We start from the raw sequence: 24240 nt of genomic DNA, 5'->3' as shown, positions 1-24240 counted from the left end.
TTCAGAGGGCAGGTTTCTTGCTCTTGCCGGTCTGAGAACTTTGCCATACTTGTTACTTTTGTGATTTTCTTCCTTTTTCACACCGTAGTTTGGGGCTTTGGCAGAAAGATCCCTCACTTCCTTCGGGGCTGTGCGTTGGGAAGGGGGTGGCTTCTGATACTGGATGAGGCGGTATTCCTCGGGACCTATGGCGGCTGGATGTCTGACCGGGGCGGCCCGGGGCTGACAGGGGCTGCACCTGGTGTCTGCTGGGACTCAATTAGGCGGTACAGAAACAGTTTAATTTGAATAGTTAATTCCGCTTTGCCCGCCCGCCGCCGGGGCTCTCTGGGACTCTCCGGGGCTCTCCGGGGCATCGGCTTGGCGAGACCCCCCTCTAGCGGAAGGCTCGGGCCTCGCCGCGCCCCTCAGCGGGAAGGGGGGCGGACGGGCCGCCGCTGGGCCTGCTTCCCTTACCGGCCACCGGCATCGCGGGGAAGAAGCCCTCCAGCCCCGAGGGGACTGTGCTCGGGTCGCGCCGCGGCGGCTGCCGAGCCCCGGAGCGGCTGCCTGCCCGCAGGGCCTCGCCGTGCCGGGCGGGCTGTGCTCCCTCCCCAGGGCGAGGGGAAACGGCTCCGCTTTATACTTTAAGCCAGTGGGAAACGGAGGTTTCGCATCTGCGTGGAGAGGAAAATCTCTCCTGTGAGGGTGCGTGGCCGTGTACATTCTGCTTGGTATCGCACTGCAGCGCTCGGGAGTGTTTTGGGCTCGGCGTGTCTTCCCGATGTCACCGCGTGCAGCCCAGGGAATGTCATTTGCCCGCTGGATGCGTGATTAGCAAGTTCATGGTTACATTTGTTCTTCCTGCCCGCTGTTCCGGCACCGTCAGGTCTATTTATTTCTTGGCACTTCTCTACTTCAGAGACAAATGATTACAGCTCATTCTATTCCTCCTGCTCTGCCCCCCAGAACACTTACTTCCAGCGGCTAGCAACTAGTGTCCACCGCCACGCCAGGGGCACGCACGCACCGATAATCCCCGCCGTGGATGTTCAGACAACGCCAAAGCGGGTCCCTGCCCCGCCGGCAGCGGGCTGGGCGAGCCGGCCGAGCGCTGGCGGCCCTGGAGCGCGTCCCTCGCGGCAGCCAGCGGAGCGGAGCGCGGCCGCGGCGCTCCCGCCGCCGTCTCGGCCCGCCGCCGCAGCGGGCGGATGCGCTCCCGAGGAGCGCAAGGGCTTTCCGCGCTCAGCTCCCGCTGTCCCCTGCCGCCCCTCGCCACAGCCGACCCGCAGGCTCGGTGCCAGCCACCGCCTCGGTCTCGGTCTCGGTCGCCTGCGCGGATCGGGGCGGGGGGGCCGCTCCCTTCCCATCCCTCCGTCTCCGTCGCACGGGCAGGAGGAGCGCGGTGTTGCACAACCCGCTTCCTTTTTCTTTCGCTTCGCTGCGCCGCGGGTAGCGGCGACGAGTGCGCGGGGCGCCGGTCTCCACCCTGCGCTGGGGGGGGGGGGGAAAGGACGGGACCGGGACCAGGGCATCCCGCCCGCTCCCCGCGAACTGCGGCGCCAGCGCGGCCCGCTGGTTGCACTGCCCCGCAGGGAGGGTCGCGGGGGCACAGCCAGGCCCCGCGCCCCGACCGATGGGGCCGACTTATCTCCAGCGGGGAAGAGGGCTGAATCCTCGCTGGGGCACGGGGGGATGGAGACGGGACCGCGCATCCCGCGGAAGGCACCGGCTGCCTGCCGGGCTGTGCCCCCGCCCGCGGCGGCGGAGCGAAGGCGGCCGGGCAGGGCGGGGACGCCCGCCCCGCCTTGGTCCGGCAGAGTCGCGGCGGCGGCGAGTCCCGTTACCGGCAGCCGAGCCCGCGCTGCCCCCGGCGCGACGCGGCGGGAGCAGGTGTCCGGGGGCAGGAGCCCGGGGCAGGGCGGCGGGGGCGGGGCCGGCGGCGGAGCCCGCGGAGCCGGCCGAGCGGCCCGGGGGTGCGGCCCGCGGCGCGGCGGCGGACTCGGCGCGCCCGCGCCAGGAGGGAGCCGGAGCGCCCGAAAAGCCGTGAGGGGAGGGGAGGGCGGAGGGGCGGGAGGGGGGGAGGCAGGCGGGCGGGCGGCGGGCGCATGCGCTCTGGCGGGCCGTGCCATATTGGAATGAGGCAGTGAGCGGAGCGCCGGGGAGCCCGAGCCCCGGCAGCGGCGCAGGGCTGGAAAAACTCCCCGCAGGTGAGGCGGGCGGCGGCGGTGCCCGTGCGCGGGCGGAGCGGCCTCGGGCGCAGCTGTTGGCGGCGTTTTGCCGGCGGGGCGCGGGGCCCGGAGGGTTTTTCCGGGCTCTCGAAGTTTGGATGCGGGAAAAAGGCGAGGGAGGAGGAGGAGGAGGGGGGAAGAGGCAGGCGGAGCGCGACGGGGAGGCGGCGGCAGCGCGGGGGGAGCGCGCCTTCGCCCGCGCTGAGGAGCGATGCGCGGGGCTGCCCGGCCGCCGCCGCGCAACTGCCCGCGCGCAACTCTGCGCGCGCCCGCTAGGGGCCCGCGGCGTCCCGCGGCGCGCTCGGGCCGAAGTTGCCCTCCTGGCCGGCCCCGCGCCCGCCGGGGGTGCGCCCGCCACGGCACGCGCCCGGCCCGCGCCGCCCGCCCGGCCCCGCGGGAACTTTGTGCGCGCCGCGCCGCCCCGGCCGGTCCTTGCCCGCGCCCGCGGGGGGCCGAGCCCACCGAGCGCCTCTCGCTCGCCCCCCTCCCCCTCAAAATGGCGGTGGAAGGGGACCTTTAAACCCCGCTCCGCACCCCCGCCGGGCGCGGCCGTGTCCCGCTCGGCGCGCCGCGCGTCCCGCCCGGGGCAGCGGCTGGCGTCGCTCCCCGTCAAGTGGCCCGTCAGCGGGAGGCTCTTTGCCTCCCGTTCTGGGTGGGTGTGGGGGTGCGAGGGGCGGGCGCCGCCTCCGCGGCCGCGCCGCCGGTTCTCCCGCAGCGCCGCCGCCCGCGCTGCGGGGCCTGCGCTGCCGCGGGGCCGGGCATTGTGTGCGCGGCGCGCCGCGCCCGCCGCCGCTCCGCACCTCCGGCGTCTCCGCGCCCGGCGGCGCTCCGGCAAGCGAGAGCCTTTGTCTCTCGGGGAGTCGGTCTGCGCTGCTCGCCGCTTCTGCACCTGAAGTCGTAAATCCGCCGCCGGTGACACTGCCGGGGCGGCCGCCGAGGTGCCGGGGATGCCCCGGGACGCCAACTTCGGACTGGGGAGGAACCGGCGCTGGGGCAGCGGCTGCGGGAGGGCTCCCGCCCTGGCCGGGTAGCGCCCGGTGGAAGCGGGAGGGCGCGATGCCCGCGTGGGAAGGAGTGTGCAAGTTTTCCGTCTGTGGCTGTTGCAAACTTGTTACCAGGGCTCCCCCAACCCCCCCTTCCTCCAGTGGAAATAATGAAAGGAGAAGAAAAACAACGCGGGCAGTTAATTGTGAATTTTTAACGACGTTTGCTATCGCGGTTCCACAAGGCCCTTATTTATTCAGAAGAGGCTAGTGCTGCCCGTTCCACCGTCACATGTGTGCTTCAGCGGAACAATTCTATCTACTTTGGAGAAACTTGTTGCCATGATAAAATGATTTTACATGGTAACCTTTGCGTCTGATAGTTGTACCTTCTCTGACAGCAGAATTCTGGTGGGAGAGGTTTTTACAGCAAAAGAAAAGGCCTACCTTTGCTGTTCCTTCCATCGTGGGAGCTGGCTGCTGTCAGTGGCCCAGGAGGTTACCATAGCGAACATTTCATAGAAGGCTCATGGTGCAAAAGTCATGGAGGAGAAAATGATAACCCGTCTTGTAACTTCAGAAATATCACTGTTTTGCAACTTATTTAAGGTTTATGATGGGTGTGAATTGGTCAGAGACATCTGCTTTGTAAGAGGAAAAGTTGTTAATGGGATATAGTTGTGTTCTTGCTGGAGCAGGGGCTGTAACCTGTAGCATCTACGGTACTTGGCAGCATGGAATCCTGATCTGGCTAAGGTCTGTTTTTGCTGTTTCAAAATAGCCAGCTTTTGGGGCAAAGTACATGAATGTGAAGATAAAAACATATCAATTAACTGTGAAACACAGGTTTCCCGTGCAGTAGGTACTACTAATGTCGATTTTACAATTTAAAAAGAGTTTAAAAGCATCTATCTATCTAAAAGATCATCTATAGGAAGAAGACTTAGTGGGGCTTCCTGCCTTCAGTTCAGCCATTTCCTCTTTTACTTTTGGTTTGCGAATTGTTGCTGTGATTGAAGGTTGAGAATGAAATCTTTCTCTTCTTAGAACCTGGGTTAGTAGAAAAACAGGAAGGTGCTTTTGGACAAGACAGACAACAAAATAAAACTGATAGATCTCACCCTGCCTTTGTTTATGGCTCATACTTAAGACTTAGCATGGATGTGTTGGAAGAACAGCTTTGTTTGTGTTTGGTGTGTGTCTCTGCTGGGCAGTTACGTTGCAAGACTGAAGTATCCTCTTATGTTAAGGCTAACAGGCATGTTCTCCACAGGACACAGCAGTGCAAGATAGATAGCTGAGAAACAGGAGCAGATCTTCACGATTATTGATCTGTGTGTTTTTTCTTTGCAGTTTTTTCCCTCCACTATTAATTTGCTGGTATTGAATTATCTTATCTGACTCTTAAACATGGAAAATCCCCTAAGCGATTGCTGTGTGGAAAAGAAAGGTGGTTTAAGTGTAAGATGACATGTTAATGACTGATGTAGTATGCATGGTGTAATCTTTATATTCTGAGAACCATTTCACTGTCTTGTGGGGAAGATGTTAAAGAGTATTGCAAAAATAGGTTTATCGTGCTATGTTTTGGTAACAGGTTACAGTGTTGTTTTGCTGTCGTTTCATGGCACATCGATGACAGCTCTAGACCTTAGCCTTTCTGTCATGCTTAGTTTTTGAATCCACTCTGTTTATTGTTGGAAATTACTTTAATGTCATTACTGTGCTTCCACTAGTGAAGTCTGGCCATGGCAGGATCATCACGCAGTGGTGCAGACATCAATACAGCCACTTTGTGCTGGCTTGACTTAAGTAACTTTCCTACAAGTGATGCACTTTAGACACATGGCAACTTAATTACACTGATACTTTGACAGTGAAATGAGTTGTCGCTAAATTCGCTCAAGTGTCCTTTAAGTGCAGGAGAAATTGGAACCTCTGGGGTGTTTAGGAAGGGGCGTTTTGGGAAGAGAGCTTTCCATGGCTAAAAACACAGGGCTTGCATTACATCCATTGTTTCTGCCTTAGCTTTACAGAATAGTCTTTGGATTTGGTTTCTTGACCTTTTAAGCGAGCATTTGTTTATCTTGTCCATTGATCATTGAGTTAAAACTGTGTAGCCTGTGTAAGTTACAGATGTTTTCTGGAAGGATAAATCATCTGGCTTGATTAGCAGTTTTTGTCTGTTGTCTTCACCTTGGGCATCAGTGTTGCCTTCTGGTAGTGGACTTGACTTCGTGCCCATTTCCTTCTGCTCTTGGGCGGTGGCTATCAGTTAGGTCCTAGATTTAAGGTTGAGGTGGGTGTTGTTTATTTATAAACCTTTTGTGTTGTTGTTTTGGTTTGTTGTGGGTTTTTTTCTCCTCCCAAGATCACTTTCTTGAAAAAGTAAGGAGGTGGGAGTTGATTTGGTTTCTTTTGTTTTGCTTCAAATGATTGCTGAAATTGTCCTGAAGGCAAATGCTGTTTAATATGCAAGATCCTGAAAGGGAGATTTAGCAGCTCACCTCCAAGTTTTGCAAAAGTTGAAAATAAATATTCATGTTAGTTGTATATTAATATGTTATTAATTTAAAAGCCATTTAATCAGTGTAATGGTATTTTTAATGTAGTTACATATTTTTTTACTAGCTTTAATCTGTAATTGTTTTCACTGCTTGGTTTTATATTGATAAAGCCTATGGAAGAAACATCTAGATGTCACTTATTGCTCATTTCATTTGAAAATATTTTTCATTCAGGGTACAGGATATATAGATATTTATTTTTTAAAGTAAGACTCAGTGCATGTAAGGCACATAGACATTCATTTTTTGTTCACTGTGTATCCATTTTGATTTTTCCTGCCTTTCCCTAGGCTTTACTGATAACCTTTGTGGATTGGTGGTGATTATGGGAGAAGAAGTGTATTTGCTGCTGCTGTTGTTGTTGTTATTATTGTGCTTCTATCTTATGGCTGAGATTGTATTTTTTAAGTGTATATAGTGAAGGATACTTTGTAGAGTTGAAGTAATACAACATGAATTCTCCTTTGCTTTCTTAATAGCGCATCTCTTTGGGGAATCACTTGTTTGCATATTTTAAATGCTCCCCTATGGGAGAGTGGTGTTTAGGCTGGAACATGGTATTCTGCACGAGTTGGGACTCTCCAGGTAACTCCATGTCTCTGGGAAGTGATGTATTTTAACTAATGCGAAGGTGCATAGTAGTTACAGAGTCCTAGATGAATGCTTCAAAAACACATTGAAGATGAAAAGAGTAAGTCTTAGGAGTAGCTTTCTGCTTTGTTTTAGTAATATTGGATTATCATGCACAGACACAACTGAGGAGCCTTTTGCTCAGAACTGTGCAAAGGAAACTTTGGTCCCAAAGTCTCTTTCTTCCTCTGTCACCCCCATCCTCTTTTTCCTTTCTTACTTTTTCTGGATTCTCTGCAATGTCTGCATTAGTCTTCTTTCAATGGAGACAGTGATGTTTAGATTTCTTTTCCTTGTGAAAATAAGCATCCTAATACAACACTTGTAGGATCTTAATATCATTAAGAACCAAGCCCCTCTGCTGTGTTTTGTTGACTGGGTTTGATGAAGAGTCATGAGGGGATAGGCAGAAAACTGTGCACATGCACATTTCAAATTAATCAAATGAGCCTTGTTTCCTAGGCAAACCAGGTAAGCAGTAATGTTAAAAGCTGGACTGAGAGGACTTCATCAAGGTTTGTAGTAGAATAGCCATCTTTTCTGTAGGTGCCTGACCCTAATACTAGGATTTCTGCTCTTTCAAGCGGTCTTACTAAAAAAAGACAGGGCGGTCTTAAATGACACTACCTTTTTGCTGTGCAGATTGCTTCTTGTAAACAGTGCTCAAATAGGAATTCTGCCTTCACTTAGTCAATGAGTGCCTAGAGTGTTTTGTTTTGGCTTTTTTCACCCACTCAGATTTGGCAGGTCATTCCAAATGCTTACCTACAATTCAGGTGAGTTGCTAGTTACAGAGGTAATCTTAACAATTTTTTCAAATTATGTGGACATTTAAAATGTGATTATTGTCCCTAGATTCACCCTGAGCTGCAGCTTGCTGGTTTTCAAGGTCATTGTTTATATTGCTGTGGCACTTCATCTACACTGGTTTATTTGCTGTTATACTTGAGGACACTCTTGCTCACTACAGAAACAGTCTCTCTCTTCAAACAGATGACTTGAGAAGGAGACTAGTGGAATCTGATGTTATTTGAAAATGATGAAGATATTAAACCAGCTTTGAGATTCTCTGAGAGCCATGAATGAGAGAGGGAAGAGATGCATCTTGGGTTGTTGTGGTTTTTATTAAGAGTAAACTATGCAGGACTCTGCGACCTTCTCTCCAGTTTTGGCTGTTTGGAGTGGAGGGTGCTCAGCATATCTCAAGTGATGCTGTGTCTTGCAGAATTGGGTCACTGGTTGAAAGTAATGGTCGTGGTGGGAGCGCCGCAAGGTTTTGCTGTTGTCACTTAATCTTTTTCAAGGATCTAAGGGACTGGAGCAGTGATATTGAAGTAGATATCAAGTGGATTGGAGAAGATTAATTCTGTCTTGATGTATTTAGAGGCTGTGGTGTCTATTTCTTCTGGGGATGGGTAAGAGAAAGCCATAAATAGCACCTTCAGATTTGTCATTGTTTCCAGAAGAAACTGATCCAAGCAGGAAGTGAAGGCACTTCCCCTCTGCTGCTGGGTGCACATTTGTTACACATGGTTCTGTAAGTCTGTGGATGTCTTGCCTCTCCATGCTGGAGTAAGTGTTGTCCTGACATTTCTTTTTCTTGGTCTCTTCACCTCTGAAAACACATATAAATGTAAGATTTTCCTTTTTATTTGGAATATTTTTTCCTTTTCTTAACTTGACCAGAGTAACTATGTTTAGGAGTATCTAGCTTCTCAGGAGCTGCAGTAATGTGCACACTTGCTGCACAAGTGTGCTCTTTGCTCTGTGCATGGGGGGCCGTGGCCTCTGCTTTAAAAAAATAGTTACTTGTCTTGAAATCAAAAAACATAACAAATATTTTAGATCTAAGAACTGTGAAACTCCATTACATTTTAAAGCCTTGTCTGAAACTAGAGTGGGGTTTGTTTCTTTCTCTCTTGTCAAAGCACTTTCTCTTGAAAGGAGACCACTGTTGGCCCCAGTGCCCATTAACTTTACTCTGAGAGTGAGAACGTGGTGCTGAAAAAGCTGTGGTGTTTCTAAGCAGCACAGAGAAATGCTATTGAAGCCTAACAGATGTATGTACATACACAAGCTTCAGACTTCCATATATTTTAGTATTTATTTCTTCCTAATGTCAGGTTCCAATATGCCCCCATTCATGTGTAAGCACTAAACCGCTCAAGTGGTGTTTTAATACAAATGACAAGATCTGTACAACTAAATTGTTAAAGAAATGTCTGGGTAGGAAATGCCTGGCAGACAGGCAGGGTGAAAACCCAGGATGCTTTCTTGCAGTTGGGCCAGCAGAACTCACATTATGTGTATCCTAAAAGAGAAATTACTGAGGAAGGCTGTGGTTCCTTGCAGGATTAACTCTGCTCATTGCTCTTTAAAGTGTTACCATGAGGGTTAAACTAATGGCCCTAAGAAATAATGAAAGTGCAGGATCAGTCAGAAGTGTTACATATATAGCACTAATTGGCCAATTGAACCAAACTAATCAACTCCTTTTAAATGAGTGTGACCATGGGCACAGGCATATGAAAATCTTCCTGTCTTTCAGGGAGGTTTTTTCTCCTTTATTTGCAAAATAAGACTTAATCAAGTTATCAGCGAGGCTATTTTTAGTCAAGCAGCCAAGAGCAAAAGTCTGCTTTTTAAGGTGATTATGTTACGTCTTAAGCTATTTGTTAAACTTCTTAAATTGGTGAGGGGGCAGAGGTGGAGGAAGTGAATTCTGAATTCCCATTGGTGTTGTGACTGAGTCTTACTTTACTCTCTAGCAAACTTAAGCATGCATTTTGTCACTCCTCTTAATGGAGTCAGTGTATTTAGGGAAGTGGCTTGGCTAAGTACCTGAATCCAGAGTTTGTGATAATAAACCAGTTCTAGATAATTCTAGCCTAGCTGCAAGTGTACAGGGAGCATGTCAAGCAGTTGGTTCATTTGCTTTTGATTTTTCGAGCAGTTCACCTTATGTAAGTAAATGATGATAACTGCAAACTGAGAAATCAGAGGAGATTGCCTCTTCATCTTCCAATCAGGGTATAAAAATAAGACAGGAGTGTAATAGCTGGAAGGACAAGGTGACAAGAAAAAAAATCAGCTTTCTTAATTGCAGGTAATTAAATTGAAAACTGAACTAGTATTTTCTTTGTGTCTGCTTCCTCTGTATATGCTTTTATGGTAAGAATATTACTTAGCTAAGTAAAATTAAAATATGGGTTTTATTTCTAATTGGAATCCAATTTCCATCTAAAAGCAGCCTGAAAAATTACAATTCTTATGATTATCCAGTAAGAAATACAGAAATTATCTTTTTATAGTAAAGCTATGGATTTTATTTAAATATTCAGGTTTAGTCTTTTGCATTTATATTTTGTTTCCAAACAGTGGTTGACTCTTACTGGAAACTATTTTTAGGTTATTGATGAAGTGCAGTTTTAGATAGTTTAATATGCTTTTATTTAAAGCAATTTAAATAAATCCTCTTCTTTTTGTGCTGTTACATAGATAGTGCCATCAAAATACGCTTTGTCAGTCTTGATCATTCTTACATGCAAATGTGAGTGATGGATAAAATAACAATATAATATAACAGCTGCCTATCAGCTGGCAGAGGCACCTGTATAGAAAAATAGCAGCATTGATGTTTCTACATAGGTATCTTTTCAGAAAGTTGGGTTATGGTGGTTACTATGGTCAGGCAGGGAGAGTCTCTGAGATAAGCAGTGTCTTTTGGATTTCAAAGACTTTGTGTATGAATTCTTTATTATCTGCTCAAAAGGGAGGAATTGGTCTTGCTGCAGTGCAAAAACTTGACTTCTGACAAATGGCATGGCAAAATCCACTTTAACATGTAAAATTAACCCTTCTGAGTTCCTACCTACATAGTGGGATTTGAAAGAAAAGTGCCAGTGTGATAGCTGTTGGGAGGTGGCTGAGAAGTTTCCCTGTGTTACTGGAGGAAGAGCAGCTTCAAGTCTAGCTTAGGTTGAGCATAAACATTTTCATAAGGTGTCAGACCGGGACACTTAGTCCCATGTCTCACCTCAGAAATCTTCTGAAATGAGGGAAAGGAACAGTGAAGTAGAGCATGATCCTTCTGGCAGTCGGTGGTGCAGCTGTGTAGAAACCCGTGACTTGACCTGTTCTCTGCTGGCCTGTCTAATCCTTTATGAATCCACAACTTCCTGTGGTTAGGAGACTGCACTTTAATTATGTGCAATGTGAAAAAGGTGCTTCAGTTTGTGTTTTCTGGTTCTTGTGGTAGAATAGTGAATAACCTCTGCTTATTCTTTTTTTTTCATACTAGTTTTGATTTCACACATCTCTGTTTTACTCTTCCATAGTTGTACCCTTCAGCTCCAAGAAGGAACTGGTTTTATTGTCCAGAAAACACAGAAGCCTGTCCACAGCAGTGTGCAGTGCTGGACTGGGCAGGACTGCTGCTTCTGGCTGTGGGTATTTCTTAATTTTGCTGTCAAACTGAGTTATGCATCCAGCTCAGTATGGAAGTACTTCAAGTCTCTAATCTTCTTTGATACCTTTTTATGCATCTTCTAGTCTCACCATGACTGTTTGACACCAGCACTACATGCTGTCCCAAGGTGCTCTGGTTTTCTAAAATTATAGCAGTGTTTTCTGTTTTGTTCTCCATTCCTTGGGGCTCGTAATGAGTATGGAATTGATGCTTCTCTTGAAAAGCAAAACTTGGAACAGTCCTGCTTGTATTGTGAAAAATTACTTTTTATTTCTACCATTACTTCCTGTCTTATAATCAGCTTTTGAAGTATGAGATGATCTTCCAGAAAATGCTCCAAAATTATTCAGGTCTCTGAGGACTAGTATTTTTTGACCACTCTCTCACCTGAATTGACCATTAAACTTGTTTTTCACCTAAATACCCAGGTTGTATCATAACCTTAGTAAAACTCTTACTTCTTGATATGTTATTTGATGAATTAACTTCATTAAATTTTGAAACTTCATTCAATGAAGTAATCTTTCACTGGATCTGCTGTGCATGAGGTACAGAATTTAATACAGATATTTTCAACATTTCAGAAGATCTTATTTTGAACTTCCCAGGTTGGGAAGTTTGTAAAATGCAGTTAATTCCAGTATGTATTCCAGGCTTCTGCACCACCACCATGCCTGCATGCTGCGGTGTGAATAGATCACTGGTTACTTCACGTTGGAAAGTGGCAAAAAAACCCCATCCCTAGTCTAGATATAAGGGATGGGATCATTCTCCTTGTACGGTGCCTTGGGGAGTTCCCTGTGTCTGACAACTGTGTGCTGTGTACAGTAGAACACAGATTTTTTGCATTTAGTTCATGTTACATGATTATATACCACAATCCGAAGATTTATCTTCCCCATGAATTATTTCTGTATGAGGTTCTAGGTATGTTGGGAATTTTTTAATTGAAATGGCAGAAAAGTGATTTCATTTTGCTGCTAATCAGTGTTTTTCTGTCAGCTCTTTGAAAAACCCATTCATTTAATTCTCTGTACCTCAGCAGTTTTCTGTTCATTTTGTGGCCATTCACTTCTGAGTGTGCCCAGCTCTGGCAGAGAAGAACAAGCTTTTAATCTTGTGTGTTTAGAAGACTCTTTCTGTAACTGTGAGGGCTAACAAAGTACCTTACAAGAATTAAGTTTAGATACTGCAGAGGTGTTGACCTCAGCTTTGGAAAGCTTTTAGGGAACATTTTTATCTAGGCCAGTTCTTCACTCAATTTATGTACTTGCTTTGCATAGACATCTGATAATTCATTTTTTTACATTCTTGTTACTCCTAGAAGCGATAATGGCGGTGCTTGTCTGTGCAATTTCTGGTTGCATCTGAGGGCAGCACTTAAGTGTGAGATGGTATAATTTACATCCAGTGCTGCACTTTCCACTTAATGTTTTGTTAGCAACTCATATCTGTACAGAGCAAATCAAAACAGACTTAGGCTGTCAGCAGAGATGTTTCTTAAACACAACTAGGCAAATAGTTTTCTTTTCCATTTAATCAAGAGTACATTTAAAATTGAATCTCACAGTGGAAGCACATGATTATAATACATACAGGTATTTCTAGTGGTTTCAGCTCTTAAGAACTTCCATGGGCCAACCATTAAATGCATAGTATTGACACACGGGAAGAAGATCTATATAGGAGACTTTATAGGGTAGTGTTTTCAGGACAAGGGTTTCCTTTGTTTTTTCTGAGGCAGTTTTATTACATCCTGCTGTAAAATTAAAGTTCTGATTTAATTATCACAACTATTGATTCAAAAGTTGAAATGGAAGTCGAATAGAAGAGTATTATCTCTCTTCTGTATTTATGTTTCAACAACAGCAGTAAGATTGCATGTGCCAGCAGAGTAATGCCTGAAAAAATATCCACTGAACTTTGCAGGGGTGGCACTGCAAAAATAATTCAATGAAAAAAAAATGAATTTGAAAGTACTTTTTACAACAGTGTAAATACGCCAGTGTTGTCAGGATCAAGCTTTGAAAAGGAATCTTTTCAGTTGCACTCTCTTTTGAGCCCTAGGGCTCAAGTCTTGGTTTTCTCTCTGTATGAACAGAAGTGCAAAAAAAATCTTAAAATGAGAACAGATTTTCTTGTCATTTTACCACTCCTGATCCTGGGGTAATAAGAACATCACCATTTACTGTGAATTCTTCACTAAAAACCTGTCCTGTCACTATTTTTAGGCCTTTAGGCCTGTTAACGTTCTTCTGATTTGAAATTTGTATCATTGAAAGCTGGTTTTTTGTTCGTTTTTTTTGTTTGTTTGTTTTTAAAAAAGAAAAAACTTTTAATACTGTTTAAAGGAAGGAGTGGGAAGGCAGCATATCAGTTAATGAGCAATAACAAAAATCAAGGTCATATTTTTGTGGCATTGCCTGAAGAGAGAGAATTCCATTATTTAAAACAGCTCATAATACTGTAGTCCCACTTAGGAGGAAAAGATACAGAGGAAAGCCATGTTTTGCCAGCATAGTTCGTATGTGCAAAGAGTGACAGAGTCTTAATAGTGACTCAAATGGAGCTTTAGCAACTTAAACCAGCATTTCACTGAATGATGCAGAAACCGTTCATGAGCTACAGTGAAAATAGGTGGCCATGTGGCTTCCTGCCAGAAGGTCTGAAGATCATGGTTGGTTGAAGATGTTCCAAGATCAAATGGGGAGACTTTTGAGGATTATCTATGTTGACACCTGAAGTCTCTCAGAATTAATCAATCCACTAAGACCTGTACTGGCTTCCTAGCCAGGTCAATGTGTGTGTTTTTCTCAGTTTTCTAGACTTAAAATGCCACATGTAAAGCCTTATCATTCTGAAATGTTTTTCAGCCTGTTAAAAAATTTAGTGTGTGCTCTTTAAAGAAAAGGCTTGGGTGTTGCTTTAACAGCCCAAGTTTATTAAGTAATCCAGTAATCCAGTAAGGTGCAAAGTAACTGTATTTTGGTGATTTTAGCATCTTTATTACTGCTTCTTGGATGTGATGTTAGGAGATGTGCTGGCAGTGGAACTGATATGGTGGCCAAGTTCTGCACAGCAAGTAAGGATAGCAGGAAAGCGATTTTCTTCTCACATGTGAAAAGTTTAAGTGTCAGGTCATCAGACAGTCAGGAGAGTAAGTGATACAGTGGCGGTGTATTGAAGCCAGCTGATCTTTGTGAGATTTTTTTGAATGTTAGAAGTAGAACAAAGAAGCTGTTACGGTACCCAAATCTGCAGTTTCAGATAGTCTGTAAATAGGTGTGTCCTGTAAGTATCTACTGGTTTAATAGAATTTTTCTGAGCCTTGTTGTGATGAAGCTTGGAACATTGGTATTTCTGGGATCCCTTCAGATACAGAGGGGATTTTTTTTTTACTTATCTTTATAGTGTCCCTCCTTTACATACACATTTATTTCCATTAGAAACCTATTTGCTAATCTGAATTGGAACCCTTTTAAAACAAAACATGAATGAAGTCTTGGAAAGCAGTGAGACACCTCAAGACTCTGCAGTGAAAGGATTGAACTCTGCTATCCACAGGCTCTTATGAATAAAGTTAGCCTTCTGAAGATAAAAGGAAATTCAATTACAAAGCAAGAAGAAGGGTGAAGGGCTGTAATTAAAACACATAATCCTAAAAACAACATGAACAGTGCTTTTTCATGTTATACTTAAAGCAGTCTGCTTTGTGTGTGCAGTTGCTATTGCTTAAGATTATTGATTTAATTTCCTAGGGGAAGCATTTTTTGAGAGGATGAAAAAAGGATGACGTTTGTTGGTGTAACTGGTGGCGTAATTTCACACAGGCGTTGTATTTATGGGCAGCTGAGTGGAGAGTTTTCTTTACAGCTTGCTAATCTTCTAAGAAAAAAAAAAAAAAGGCAGAAAACGAAGTGCTGCTTCTGCTTTTCTCTCACGCTAATGGCAGTTGTCCTACCAGACAGAGAAGGAGTGCATCAGACAGCAGGAGAAGCCAAAAGCAGCACAGAGGCAGCTTGGTCTTTCCTGTTACATCTACACCAGCAGTGATTTCTCAGAGGTAAGTAGTTTGGACCCTGATTCTCAAAGTGTTTGGAGTCCACATCTCATTGAAGCAATCAGTGTTGGTACCTAAAAACCTTTGTAACCTGCCAGTTGGGCTGAGGTCCGCATTAGTCTGGGAACTTGAAAATTGTAATACTGTGTTGTAGTAAATACACATCTGCTCTGCATCACTGTTTCTGTGTTGAATTAGCTGCTTAGTCTTACGCTAATGGCAGGAGTTGAGTTAGAGCACCTATCTTCTCTGTATTGTAGCATTCAGTGACTGGAGCTAGAAGTGTTTCTGTATCAGGACTGGCTTTTATGGAAAGAATATTCTGATTCCATCTAGTGGGACGAAGTTGTATGTACACACACTGACCTGCTCACTGTAGCTCTGTGATGGAAATGAGTATGTGCAGGCATAGGGGAATAATTGAAGTTGACAGGCTGTCCCTCTTTTGGACCTTATTCCTTCAGGAACTGTAGCTGTTCGGATTTCACAAGCATGGATGATGTCTGATTGATGGGAGAGAAGGAACCTGTGGGGAAGGAAAGATGGGAGGGAACTGGCAAAAGAAAAATTAGGGTGAGTATAGAGATCAGGATTGAACATGAATTTAACAGTCACGATGTTTCAGAATGTGTTTTGAATGCTCTATGCTCTTAATGGCATTCAAAACCTCATCTCTTTCTCAGTGCTTTGGATATAAGTACAAGTTAATTGTGTTATTTAATACTTAAGACTAATAGCTTGATCAAATGTTACTTCCGTTAATCCATGAGTTATTTTGTGCAAAAAAAAAATCTCCATGAAGGAAATATTTTTAATTACTGTGTAGAAAGAGTGCCAATTTCTTGTACTGGTTGATATGTGTATCTCATTCTCTGCTCAAATACTCTGTGCATGTTTATTGAAAAATTGTTGCTTATATGGAGCGAACTTAGTAAAAAAATAAGTAACACAGGTTTTGTAAGGAGTTTTATTAGTCAAAGAACATTATTCCCATGTTTAATCTTTTACCTGGTATACCTGATTCGCTGTTTGTCTGCCCTTGTAAGAATAGCTGGTGGTGTCAGTTTAGTTCCCAAGATAAAACCAATAACCAAAAAAACCCACCACAATTAGAAAATAAAGCAGCTATGCTTTTCAGCTGGAGAGAGCAAGTGTATTAATCACTTTTCAGATGAGCAAGATCCTGCAATCAGGTTGTAACCAGTGCATTTGCATTTTGAGTACTTAAAAAAGTGCTATCTTTTCAGAAAAAGTCATTGAAAAACCTGGTTCAGCAAGAGATGAATGTGCTTATTTTCTCCTGATCTGGTAGGGAATAAAGGTGGATGACCTAACCTCGTTAGTATTACTTTCCATTAATTGAAATAGTTGTATGTGACTCAGATCCTTCCCTGAGGACGTTTCCTAGTGGCTTGTGTCAGACAGAGAAGTCCCAGACTTCAGTTTGAAGCTGGTATTTCCCGAACATATGTCTTGCAATTAAAACTTTTAAAGTTTCACAGTGGCTTTTAAATGACTTGTGAGTCTGTAGTCCTTTGAGGAACTTTATCTACGATGGTTTGGATAATTAGCTGTTAGCATCTTGATGGTGTTGCTGGGGAATGGAGCTGGGGGTAGAGAGAATAGAGACTAAAAATTCAAATACAAAACAGACTTTCCCTGAGTTTTTCGTAAGTCCCATGTGTAATGCTGAATGTTTAAAGTCTTTGTGGATCATTGTAATAGCTTGGGATATTGCTACAGTGCACTCTCCTACTGTACAAATGTGTTCGAGAAGTTTTTGGTGTTTCCTCATGCAAAAAGTTACAGGGCTTAAACAGTTTCCACATGCTGTAGGTGCTGAAGAGAAATGTAGAGAATGACCTACAGAACAGATTAAATTCAAGGCAGCTATACATACTCACAGGTGACTCTCAGCTCCCCCACAGCAGAAATTTGCTGGTTTTACCATTGCTACTTTTATAAGAGTGAGGTATGTTTATAAAAAAAAACTTAAGGCACCAACACTCTCTCTTACCTTTTGTGTATGTGTGTATCTTCCCACTTCTGACAGTGGGTTGTCAATTCTGAAGGCTAGTTATTATTGCCACTACAATTCTGGGGATATACTTCTGCCAACACTTGATTTCAACAGTTGTTTTGTTTTGTTTTCATAATCATTAGAGTTGGTCTGTAATGAGGCATGTGGTTCTGTGTTTGCAGGCAGCAGATGGACATTTGAGATTACTTCATTAATTGACTTGGTCATAAAATATCTTCTGTACCAACAGGCTAAATTATTTCACACACTACTAATACGAAGTTTCACAGGGTCCCCAAATGTGCATGATATTTCTCTTTATCTGTTGTAAAAATATGCTTGAGAGAAGCAAGTGGGAGTTACTTAATGGGAAGCAAGCCTAGTTTTAGTTCATCCACATGCAAACTTGAGGAAGGGTGACCTGTGATTTGGAAAATTCATTTTAAAATTATAAACTGAAAAGCCATTGCCTTATCTCTGCTGCAGATACACTAATAAAAGAGTTGACCCTTATGACTAGTAACCCTGTTCCCTTTAGTAACCAGTCAAGATTATTTTAACTTGAACTTTATTTAAACTTCTCTGTATTTTTATTCCCTTACTTCAGTCAGTATGGCTTCGTGGGCAGCTGTTCCTTAACCTAATCTTATCAAAATAATCCACTTTTTAAAATTGTTTTAAACCTGAAAGATATTTTTGACAGTTCTTTATAGGACTATATAACTAACATTTTCTGATAATTTTCCATTATATATGTGTTAACTTTTATTTAAAAAGCAGAGTGAGCTTAGGCTAAAACTTTTCCCATCAACATAGCTGCTATGATCTTGACACTGGAAAGGCAATCTTTTGCTTGTTTAAATCTTTATCGTCTTATCACCCTCTCCCCTGCAAAACGACAAAGCCTTTTTCAGATTTTATATAAATAAAAAAAGGCTGAAACCATTTGTCCTGTCATGAAGATAACACAATGTTTGCAGTAACATTAGTTCAGAGTTGCAGCAGATAAGAGGTGCAGCGTGCCTTCTGGGTTTTTGTGGGTTGCCTATCAGGTTTTAGAAACTGAAATGGAGTATTTGGATAGAAACAGGATGGCATCTACAAAAATACAGGAAATGCTCAAAATTATTCAGAGTGACATGAGGAAAATTAGAGCCTTCATGTTTGCTCATTCATGCTATCAGTATGTTTTTGGGCAACAGATGAAGAGTGTTACAGTGAATGCAGTGGCTGGAAGAAAGATCTTGGATCTTGATCAGAGAAAGGGGGGACTAGTACATGGAAGGACCCTGGCTGTATCTCTGCTTGTCAGGGTTGTGTTGAGGAGGCTTGTGTTCCAGAAATAACAGTATGCCACAGTGGGAAGACCTGGGATGAAGTGGCAATGGTTTAATGTGCATATAATGCACAAAATCTAGTGATACACTTTCATTACCTGCCAGCTCTTTGTTGCTTGAAGACCTTCCATAAGCATCTTCCTTGTGAGGACGAAAAATAAAAATTCTTGGTTTTGGCTGTTGCAGCTTCTCAGTCATTGTTAGATGTATGTAATTGCAGCAAACATACTTGCCTCTGTAGTGAAAGCAGAAAGGGAGCACATCTAATTTTTATTCATGCCAGTTATGCCTGGTTTCTGGCCAACATGAAGAATGCAAGGAGCACCTGTGGGCTGTTATGGCCTCACAATATGTGTCTTACTTCATATTGGGCCATTTTACAGACATCACATCAATGGCTTTTGGCCTTTCAGCTTGAGCTGCTGTCACACTGGCAGCCTGGAGCTTCTTCACATGTGGTGATTTCTCTCTGTATCAAAACTGGTTTAGTAACAGGTTTCCTCTCCTTATTTCTGCTCACCCTTGCTTACAGTGCAGTTCAGCTGCAGCAGCAGGGGGTATTCTTAACCTGCATTAAATGCACACACGAGGTACTTCTGCTGATCAAACTGTGGAGCAGTTTCTAGGTGAGCTTTAATACCTTGCAAATCCCTTGAGCCATCCAGCTTTCTCAACATAAACATGTCATGCGGCCTCTTCAGCTACTTGACCATGACTGATTATTAGTGTGCAAATGCTGTGCAAAATTTCTTTCTTCCCTTTATTTAATTATAGTTTCTCCCTAACCATGAGAATTCCTGTTCTGGTGGTTTCTGATTCTCCTCCTAAATTTATATAATCTATTTTTCTGATGTTGTTGTATGTATGTAAAAAGCTGAAAGATACTTCACTGAGAAAATGAAAAGTTAGTTTTAATAATTTAATAAATGTTTTAAGATTTATCACTTAATACATTTTAGTAACTTAGATGGCAGTCAGAACTTGTTGTTGGAGTAAGTGCTCCCTGGAGGTCGTATAGAAAATAATTGCTAGAAATTTGGAATAAGGAAGGTGTGGTATGAATTACTGCAGTGGGCTTTCGAAGAAGTGCTGACATGTTCTGCATTCCTTAGGCTGGACTGAAATCTGATTGTTTTGGCCAGTCTGAGATCTGCAATTCCTACAAGTTTTGATTAAATTTGAGTTTCCTGTGTGACATTACCTCATCATGTTGTCATGTTGCGGGGCTTCTCTTGCACGGTCTCCTTCACTCTGAGGCAGAAGCAGCCTGTACAGGTTAGCTTTGGTCATGGGAGTCTGCACTGTAGATGGAAATGCTTTTTTAATTAGTTCGGTATCTTTTAGCTTTCTTGTTTAAAAAAATTACCCTTATTGTTGTGTCTTTGTAAGAATACCTTCTATTTCATACAAGTTGACATTGCAAATTACAATAGTGTTCTACAACAACATCACTTTAGGTATTATCACAGTCCAACAGAACCTGCACACCTGAGCTGAATTCTCTGTTTTCTATTTGTGTTAGAAGGAGAAGGCTGTTGAGAAGTACAAGTAAAATACGACCAGCAGTAGGCACCTGTCCTCTCTTGGGACACCTGATACAATTGTTCAGCAATTTACAATACTAGTATGAGTCTCTAGTAAGTAGAATTTTGATGTGAAGAGTCTGATTGTACCTGGGGCATTACCCACCTCTGCCACCAGATGATTTGACTTCTTTTGCAGTTTGCCAATATGCAGTGTAAAGAGTCACTTCAAATGGGATGCTCGGAAAGCTGCCAGATGTTGTTTTGCTGCCTGTAGACAACACTCCCATATTAAGTCTTTAGCTTGGTGCATCAGAGAGGGAAAAGTACATGCTGTTAAAATAGGCTTTTTTCAGCTTTACTGTTTAAAACAGAAGATCTGGAGTGGGATCCTGGAATCCCATATTGCTAAAACCAGATTTCTTATTTCCTCTTAACAGCTCCCCAAGAACATTTCATTTCAGTGGTTTTTTCTTTAGATACTGATAGTGTATTAATTTAGTTGTATTATAAATTAATAAGCCCTCATGGTATTTACCTTAACTTGTACTATCTTTATTCCTATTGCGTTTATTGTCTTTAATGTCAGTGCTGCTCTAAATTGTGGAAACTGATTTTATGTCCTCTGCCAACCATCTATATCAAAGTACTACAGGCTGTGCTATAGTGATGACTAAAAATCACTACAGCAGAACTGGAGATTTATTTTTTTTATTCTTTTTTTTAGGCATCTATTTAATACCCATAAGATATTTTTAAAATAAACTGTCATTTATGTGCCTGCTGGGTAGTTTTGAATTCTTGGTACTAGATGTTTATGATGTGATCTCTCTGTCCTAACTGGTTGTAAATGCATCAGCTATGAAAAAAATTAGCTTGGGGTTTTGTATTATAAGAAAATATACTGAGGGCAGAGGCAGTCAGTGGTGTGTGGTTTGCCCAGATCACCAGCATGTCTGATATTGTGCAGTTTTGCTAAACTAATCTAAGCTGTTGGTGTTCAGTGACAACTAAAAGCAGAACTCATTACACTTTTAGTGATTTGGATTAAAAGAACAAGATTTTATGTCTGCTGATCAGTTCTGTGGCAGTGCTGGATGTAACCTTCTGACTGCTTTTCATCATACTCTGGCTTGTGGATCACTGCTCAGGCGCCGATGGCGTTAGGCGTGGAGCATTGCCGCTGCTGGCTCAGTTTTATTTATGTTTGTGATAACAATAGTAAGTGTGACTCTGGAGCAGGGGAGTCAGGCAACTTAAGAGCAGCTCTGAATTTTAACTTAAAAGTCCAGCATTTGGCTGATACACCATGTGGTTTCATTTCCTTTCTTTTCGAGGAGAATGGTGCTAGGAAAGCAGCAGACTGCAGGGGAGATGGACTGTGGCACTGCTGTCTCTAGAGCTGGGCTGCAGCAAGCAGGCAGCCCTTGTCTTGCTGCTCTCTAGAGGCAACAGCCTTGATCTGCTGGGCAATAGGAAACCTTGGAATTCGGCTTTGCAGATTTGTTCTACCTGTGTTACTCTAAGCCCAGGAGAAATGGGCCATGTTCCAAAGCAGATTTAGCATTGTAAACCAAAGTCAAATGGAGTAAGCCTCAATTAAAATAAAAGAGCGGTTGCCCAAGAAGAAATGTTAAGTAAAACCCAGAAAACAACTTTTTTTTCTTGTGTCCTGAGCAATGCATGAAATGGCCAAGCTGAAGAACAGTTTGAACACCTGGTGCTGTTTATGCGAGGAGCCAGGAGGCAGCCTGCCCGTGGCTGAATTCAGAGCACTGATTCTTGTGTTTCTGTCTGTGCCGTGGTTTACCAAATGGTTTTTCTGCTTAGCTGCAGCAGAAGACAGAGATGATGCTTAAAGGCCGATGGCCTTCCCCACTTGAGGGCTTACTGCTGTGGTGGTTCTGTTGTGATGGATCTGGTATCTTCAGTATTATGCATGCCACGGTTTTCAGGGTAAAGCAAGTAGATTTTTTCCTTTTTTGAATAATCAGCTCAACAGATCTGGTCCAGCTGACTACATCATGCAGAACAGTGTCCAAAGCTTTTGATAGTTCTAGATAAAGTGTTGCTTCCCATTCTGTTCATCAAATGCTAAGAGAAGAAAGGAAGAAATCCACTGAGCCTAGATCAATAAAAAGTAGCACTGAATTATCTTGACAGTGGAGGTTTTTGTGTTTTTTTTCATCTGAAGCAAATTTTAGAGAACAGGTGCTCTGTTTCTGACAGTGACTGATGGATGCAGCTCAGAGTCTAAACTATAAACTGGCTTTTGTATGGATTAAAATGTATTTGTGTACCTTGTTGGGGGAGGTGGGAAAAGTTGAATCTGGTGAGCATAGATGCATGTTCATATGGTGCTACTATATGAATGAAACAACTGTCAGTATATTTTGTTTTCAGTTTGTGTTCCTGATCCGTGGTAAATCAAGTTGTGGTACCTTTAGAAGCAGCTGAAATTAAGATTTTCATTTAACACAAGAAGCTGAAGTATGTTTCTCCTCTTTACAGTTTTTTTTTTTTTCCCTTGGAACCAGCATAATTACTGTTGGATAGAAGTTCACTTGAGTTTCAGAGGTACCAGACTGTGCTGTAGTGTAAACACAGCTGCTATGGAGTAAAATAGCTTCAGTCTTCTCTAAAGTATACAAGTTCAGTGTTAGTGCAATAATAGATGCTTATTTTATTAACTGTTAGTCTGCCTGTCGGCTTTCTTGGCAAACTAAAATGCTGAGGTGCACTGTATGCCTAGCCTTCCATTAGTTGATAAAGGATGCTCGTGGAAGGTACTGCTGTAGCTCAGCTGAGAAAACCTACATCTTCTGGTCACCCAAAGGCATGATTAGAGTGACTCCTTCCTCAGGTTGTAATACGGAAAGAATACATATAATGAGATGCAAGCCACATTATTTATGCTGGTCAAGATAGTTTATATAACATGCCTGAATGTTGGTTGCAGTTGTCTGCTTCAAATGCGAACATAGATAAGGACCTCTGGTGTGCTGTATGGGAAACTGGTTGGGAGCAGCTAATCAAGTGCTAGTGAATGGTGAAAGACATGCCCTCTCTGAATGCTTCTCAGTTCGGCTGTCAGGGAAGAAGAGGTAGCCATCATCTATGTAAAACTTTTCTTTCTTTCTGTCACTGTATGAACGCTTGTATTTTCTGTGGATCTTTTCCTAAATGATACAAGTTTTCTTTATTTTTTAGCTTTTAGATGTTAAAAGACAATGTACCTAATACAGAAGTTAAATTGCATAGTGATACAATTTAGCTGATAAATACAAACCTCTGCATGGCTGTGCCTGTTTCACATAATCTGGGCATAACAGTTCTCTCATTAGAACCAACTTTAAGGAACCTCCTTCCAGTCTCTCAGTTCTACAAGTTCTTGAATTTAAAGAGTGAAAGTGCACTGTGGAATTTTATCCTTCTAATAGGTTAAATGTATTTTAAATAAAACAGGTACATTTTGCATATGTGACCGAACAAGAATCAAATATGTAGAGCTAGTCAGATATCAATATTTAACAAGACTGACTTGCCTTGTGCTGGTTGTGGATTGTTTTTTTGATTTTTGAAGACTGTGGTATGTCAATCTCTTGAAGCTATCTGTAACAGCACTGGTGTTCTCCTCAGTCCACAACGTGTAATATGCATATATAGAGCTAGGTGGGTGGAGACGGCTGCTGGGTGGCACTGAGAAGTGGCTCAGCCCTTCTCTGGTGGGTGGGAAGCATTGCTGCTGAGAGCAAACAGTTTAAAGGGGGGGGGAAATAGTTCAGGGCTTCCCGAACATTATTTGGGACTGGTGCTTAAGGAAGTTGGTTATTGCTGAAACTGCAATTAACCTGAGAGTATGATTCAAGCTGCTGTTTTGCACTTCAGAATTTATTAAAAGCAGCTGTGTAGCTCCTGAGTCAGGTTGCATTGATCAGCGAAGTCGTGGTCTGGCAGAGCATGTACTATCTTCCCTTGGCTTCTCTTGCCTTGGTGCAGGGGGCATTTACAAAATGTGGGTGCTACAGAACACTCAGCCAGTCTGCTGTAATGCTTGGTGGCAACCACCTGAAACTGCTCCATGGCTGCAGAAAAAGCTCATGTTTAAGCCTCTGCTGCACATCTCTTCTGAGCAAAAGGAGGGTCACTGAGCAATGTGCCGTGCTGGTGTTGCAAGTTGAGTCCTGCTTTAAAAATTTTGCAAGTTCTTTACTCTGAGCTCTGCAGTTTCTGGTCTGTGCTTAAATATTTCTTATGACTCCAGAATAAAGCCTTTGCTACATGGTGCTGTACTATGCAAAACCAACATTATTGCTCTGACAGATCACAGGGTCAACGCACATTGTATGATAGCCAGGATGATGTGACACTAACAGGTTTATAAATAACTGAAGTTATGAAGTCTCATTCATCTCTACTGCTAGAATTGAGTGCTGTACTTG

General features: G+C 43.6%; 1 protein-coding gene across 1 annotated transcript in view; it reads left to right on the top strand.

Annotated features, from left to right (window-relative positions):
- Positions 1 to 2111: 2111 nt before the first annotated feature.
- Positions 2112 to 24240, top strand: part of SFMBT1 (Scm like with four mbt domains 1) — a 69575-nt gene continuing 47446 nt past the window's right edge. The window contains exon 1 of the mRNA XM_051627627.1: positions 2112 to 2189. The gene's annotated coding sequence lies outside the window, so the exon portion shown is untranslated. The remainder of the gene's footprint in view (positions 2190 to 24240) is intronic.

Source organism: Apus apus, chromosome 9 (assembly GCF_020740795.1).
Source record: "Apus apus isolate bApuApu2 chromosome 9, bApuApu2.pri.cur, whole genome shotgun sequence".
NCBI lineage: Eukaryota > Metazoa > Chordata > Aves > Apodiformes > Apodidae > Apus > Apus apus.
The sequence above is the reverse complement of the archived record's forward strand: the minus strand, read 5'-3'. Positions and strand labels throughout refer to the sequence as shown.